The following is a 6,199-nucleotide window of genomic DNA, read 5'->3' as shown; positions in this document are numbered from 1 at the left end:
AATTGGTATCCCTCGTCTTGATGAGCCTTTCATCTTCTATCTTCACCACGGGTTATCACAAGCATAGGTTCTCTATATGCTTATTAGTAAGCTTGTGAACCCATTTGCTAGTTGTGTGTGGGAATGATAGGCCTTGCACCGTGTGCCTCATTCTTTCAAGACATTATTGATGCTTAATGCTCATCCGTACATTAGTCTTCTCAAGTGCATTGCCTTGACTCACACACATCATTTTGGTTGAGCCCATTCTTAAGTTGCCTCTTTTACTTATTGCTCAACCATGTGTTTGTTGCAAGTACTAGGCTTAATTTCCTCTGTTGCTCTCTTGCACTTGTCGTGAGGTTCTATTGATCTTGGGGGAGTGACGATCCTATTTTGTGCTCGTTGTATCCAATTAGAAAATTCTTGATGAGCACAAATCACGGGGAGCTTCTCTAGTTTCTTCAGAACACTCCTCTGCTCATTCCATAATATCCTTTATTCATGTGGCTCATAGGACTTTTTCTCTGGTTGGTTCAATTGATATCCGTTGATTGCTTGATTCAATTGGTATCTTTTGATTGATTGATTGCTTGTGTCTCTCTCTGTTATGTCTTTGTGGCATATCTTCCTTTTGCAATCTTTGGGCCTCAATATAGTTTGTCTTCCTCCAAGTATTTACCGTTGGATATGTGTATTACATTCCACTCTCTTGTTGAGAAATACACAATTTATGGAGGAACACTTTTTATATTTGCCTTCTAAGCTTTTTGCCCATTTTGGCAATCGATGCCAATGGGGGAGAAGTTTCAGAGAGTTTTGTGGAGAAGTTTAGAGAGTTGTCTCTTCTGGCTTTGGTTTGTTCCTAAGCATACGCATCTCCTACGCATGCATTATTGGTTGTTGCATTGCATGGTGATGTATAATTCCTTATATAAACTCTCTTGAAAGTGATTGTCATCAATTACCAAAATGGGGGAGATTGAAAGGACATGCGGTGCCCCCATGTGTGGTTTTGGTAATTGATGACATTCTCTATGGACTAATGGTTGCATTGAGTTATATTTCAAGGATTTGTCCATAGGCATTTCTTGAAGTCCATGTGTTGGTTTCAAGGAGTTTAAGTGTTGACCAAGGTGCTATTAAGGAATTATCCAAAGATTGGTCGTGTGAGTGTTGAGCTTATTGCAAGCATGTCTTGAAGAAGAATATTGTGTGATCATTCATGTTTACCTTCAAGACATCATCCAAACGAAGAGAGTTGGAAAGATTCAAGGTTGATCAAGACTAAGTCAAGAGTGAATCAAGTTGATCAACTCACAAAGCGTAGAAGATGTACCGAGAGGGATCAAGTGATCCCATGGTATGGGAAGCATTGTCCATTGCACTTTGTGTACTAACCCATGGTCTATGGGAGAGTTCTATGTGGGGTTAGGTACGTGTCCATGGGCTTGCATCAAGAGGAAGATATCATACAACCCATGGAAAGGATGACATCAAGTGGTGATCATCATCAAGATTGCCGTGTGCAAGTTCAAGTGGAGCATCACGAAGAGATCAAGTGCTTGAAGCTTGCCATCCATTGTTGTGTCAATGCACTTGTGAAGATGTGCCGAAGAGTGGCTCACCCATAGTGGAGTATGGGGGAGCAATCAACTAGTCTTCACCGAGCCAACGCAATCAAGAAAGGTAGTCCTACTTGAGGAAGTCAAGATCGTCTACATCTAGCTCAAGTGGACATTGTGCAAGGCAAATGTTTGGCCTTGATAGGTTCTCTATTTTACCGGTCTCATGGTGGTAGTTTGGAGATCGGATTATAGGATCGTTTGCCGTACTATCAAGGGGGGCTCTCAAGTGAGTAGCTTGATTGCATCGTTCGTAGAGTTCAAACCATTGCATGCTTGCATCATCTTTCTTAGTTCTTGTTTGGTTCTCTTTGTGAGATTTGGAGCTTATGGTCATCTTCTTGACAAGCTCGAGTTCATCGAAAACGGAGCTCACATGCTTCTTCTATTGCGTTTTTGGTGTTGGAGGTTTTACCGGTCTTATTCGAAGAAGGGTTTTCACCATTTTCTTATGGGCCTTTTCTAATTTGCTTCTTATTTTTATTTCTATCAGGATTGTGTTAGCCCTTGTCGCTAGCTTTCCAACAAACTTGGTTTCGTTGAATTCGGAGTCCGTTTGCAGAAGTTGTGGCTGTTTTGGTAAAGGCTGCAGCAGTACTACCGCGGCTAGAGCGGATGTAAATTTTTATTACCGCTCCAGAGATGTACTACCGCGGCTCCTGAGCGGTAGTACCGCTCCGGACCAAAATCTCGTGTTTTGCTCAGCGGAGGTAGGCACGGAAGTATTTTTTTAGTACCGCTCGCAAGCAGTAGTACCGCTACCATTTACGGTAGTACCGCTATCCCTAGCGGTAGTACCGTGAGGTCGAGCGGTAGTACCGTGAGGACGAGCGGTAGTACCGCTCCGGCGGTTCTATTGGCCTTTTGCCTCCTCCCTGTTGTTTTTCAAAGGGGTACTACCGCCCTAGCGGTAGTACCGCTCCTTGGAGCGGTAGTACCGCTCTGTGCGGGCTGTGAGCATAACGGTTGGATTTTCCCCCACCTATAAAAGGGGGGCTTCTTCCCCAATGAACCTTATCCTTTGAGCTCGTGTTCTTCCCCCATTGTTGACCTTCTTCGAGCTTGCTAAATCTCAATCCCGCCATGGATTCTTGCTAGTTTTTGAGGGAAAAGAGAGAGGAGATTTAGATCCACATTTCCATCAATCACTTTCTCCTCTATGTGAGGGGAACCCCTTGGATCTAGATCTTGGAGTTCTTGGTGTTCTCCTTCTTGTTCTTCCTCTCATTTTCCTCCCTAGCATTAGTTGCTTTGGTGGGATTTGGGAAATAAGGACTTGGGCACTCCGTGTGCCCTTGCCATTGCATTTGGTGCATCGGTTTGAGTTCTCCACGATGATACGTGGAAGTTACAAGTTGAGAAGCTTATTACTCTTGGGTGCTTGGTGCCCTTGAGCTTGTTCCTCTTAGGTGCTTGGGCGCCCTAGATGGTTGGTGGTGTTCGGAGCTCAATCATTGTGGTGTAAAGCTCCGGGCAAGCGTCGGGGTCTCCAATTAGGTTGTGGAGATCGCCCCGAGCAATTTGACGGGTACCGGTGACCGCCCCCAAGGGTTGCCAAAGTGTACGGGTTCGGCGACCGCCCCCAAGGGTTGCCATTTGTACGGGTTCGGTGACCGCCCTCAAGGGTCCCTTAGTGGAATCACGACATCTTGCATTGTGCGAGGGCATGAGGAGATTACGGTGGCCCTAGTGGCTTCTTGGGGAGCATTGTGCCTCCACACCGCTCCAAACGGAGATTAGCATCCGCAAGGGTGTGAACTTCGGGATGCATCGTCGTCTCCGCGTGCCTCGGTTATCTCTTACCCGAGCTCTTTACTTATGCACTTTACTTTGTGATAGTCATATTGTTTCTTGTCATATATCTTGCTATCACCTAGTAGTTTATCTTGCTTAGCATAAGTTGTTGGTGCACATAGGTGAGCCTAGTTGTTGTAGGTTTGTGCTTGACAAATTAACCGCTAGGTTTATTTCGTATTTGTTCTAGCCTAATCCGTAATTATTTTAAAGCGCCTATTCACCCCCCCCCCCTCTAGGCGACATCCACGATCTTTCAGTTAATGTTTGCATAATTCCTTAGACCATGAGAGTATCGAGTTCCTTCGTGCTTGCTTTGTGAACTTTGGGGTTTGTTAAACGTCATCCGTAACTGGGTGGCTATTACGGCGGCTTACGGGTTCACGGAAAAGTATGTCAAGTAACAAGATAGATCAAGATTGGAATTTGCACCTCCGACGATGGAGAAATATTCTTTGGCCCTCTCGTTGTTGCGGCATCCATAATTGTCTAGCCAGACACCTTGTGATTTGATCACTGGGATGCCGGAACACGGAAACGAGAAAAGAGAACAAAACCGGTAACGAGGTAACTTGCATGGTGGAAAAATTGTTCGTCCACGGGGATGCAATAAATCTCACCTCGGGTGTTTGTGATGTATCGCGAAGCAACAGGAATAGCTCACTGCAACTGGAGGTTCACTCGAATATTTATTCATGTGGGTATAGGGGTCAATATGGGTGTCCACGGCTCTGATATTGATCATTGATCGGAAGGGGTTCCGGGTCATGTCTATACTTCACCGAACCAATAGGGTCACACGCTTAAGGGACATCTATCTGCTGAATACTAGACAGGGAGTCTGAGAGAAAATCACAGAAAAAGTTTCGGACACCATAAAAGTTTCGGACTTCGGAAAAGTTCCGCCGAGAGAGGTCATCGGATGAGTTTCGGTGAAACCGAAAAGTTATTTCGGGATATACTATTAAGTCAAATTGGTTTCGGCACATGCCTGATAATTCTTGGAGGGTGCCAGAATCATTCTATAAACTTTTTGGAATTTTCCGGGATAAAAGCAGGAAATGTTCCGGAGCTGCCGGAGCCACTTCAGATGCATTTCGCAGATGAAAATCAGTAAACCGAAATTGTTTCGGAACGAGTTGAATTTTTTTTTGTGGGTACTGGAAATGTTCTAAGCCCACATAAATATTTTCAGTTCGAACGGACGCTGAAAAATGTCGTCGTGAATAGTGAAAGTGCTTTTGGGATATTTTTGAAGAGCCACCTTTTTGGACTTGGTCAAAGTTCTAGAGGAAGTGGCTTACAAGGAAAGGAACCCCATTTGGGGGCCCCCCTAGGGGTGGCCGGCCATGGGTGGTGGAGCTCCTTGGAGCTCCACATGGCATCCCATTTTGTCCTTAACACCCTCATGTGTGACCTAATGCATGGGAGTTTTTGGTAATTTGTGGAGGCACACTACCCCTTGGTTTTCCTATAAATAGAGGAGGTGAGGGCTGCCATCTCTTCATCCCTTGCTCTCATACACATGCCATGACTTGTCTGGCTTCTCTCTCCCTCCCAGCGAAATAGTTTCGTAGAGCCAAAAGGTTGTCTGGGTTCCGGCAAGAACTAGTTCTGAACGGCGAAGCCCTTCCGGATAGCTGACACCGTATGTGTGCAACCCCGTAGTGAGATTGTAGTTTCGATCTTTTTCCCAAGGGGCTGTTCGAGTATCCTCCCGAAGGGCTGTCTGAGTTACCGTCCGAGTTTCGAGGGTCCTCCCGAAGGGCTGTCTGCGACATCGTCCGGGGGACTGTCCGACCGCCTCCCGATGGGCTGTCCGGAGAGGGAGTACATCCTCGCGGTTGGGAGCTTGTAAATCCTAGCTGCGGGCATCTGCACTGACGATCTCCACCGACTCTTCTTCCGCTGCGCTTCGAGTCGGTACGGATCAGATCAAACCTTGTATGCAGTCTCCATAGTGGTCCTGGGCATGCTCGCTATACCGGAAATTTTTATTTTCTGTCGCGTTCCCCTACAATGAGACCCACGTAAGTTGCCATGGGGGTAACCCAACCTATGTGATCGAAGATCCCGTGAATTAGGACCTGGGAAAACAATCCAGCGGTCAACTGAGGAGAGTATCCTTAATAAACCCACACCGTTGGAGATGCAGTAATACTCTCAATTCTGCAAGGCAGTCTGACTTTTGTCTTAATTCGTTCCAAAACTTGTGTAAGCAAGATGCTAATCTACAGAGCATTTTTTTGGAGGAACACACCTATGTGAGCCCGACTGCTGGTCACAGTCTATGAGATTGGGTAATCTCTAGGAAGCTCATGAGAAGGTACGGAGTATGACTAATAAGCTCCACCAGTGGGGTTTAGCCTTCGGCAGCCACGTATCAGCTGACAATAGGCGAAACTTCTGCATGCCAAACTGACAATTCAAGGCATAGTCCATTGTTCAGTTGTGAAGAAGTCTAATCCTGTTGCTCTAGGTGTAAGTTCAACTTAACAGTCTCCACTGAAATTTTTGATATATCAAACATTGTTTGGAACAGTTGACAAACTTATGTCCCTCGAGATCTGGTGGGGAATTGTTGAATCATAGATGGGATTTAGGCCCATATGAACAATGATTTCTGGTTAATCTTGAGGCCCATGTATGATATGGCAGGTGGTGGGAAATTTAGTCCCACCTTGCTAGTTGAGGAGAGTTGAGACCCCTTTATAAGGGCTACTCTACCACTTGCCATTAGGAGCTTGGGAAGAGGAGTGGTACATGCGCGCTCCTCCTCCTCTGCCGCCCGCCTCGCCACG

This window comes from Triticum aestivum, chromosome 2D (genome assembly GCF_018294505.1).
Source record: "Triticum aestivum cultivar Chinese Spring chromosome 2D, IWGSC CS RefSeq v2.1, whole genome shotgun sequence".
NCBI lineage: Eukaryota > Viridiplantae > Streptophyta > Magnoliopsida > Poales > Poaceae > Triticum > Triticum aestivum.
This window is presented reverse-complemented; position numbering follows the sequence as displayed.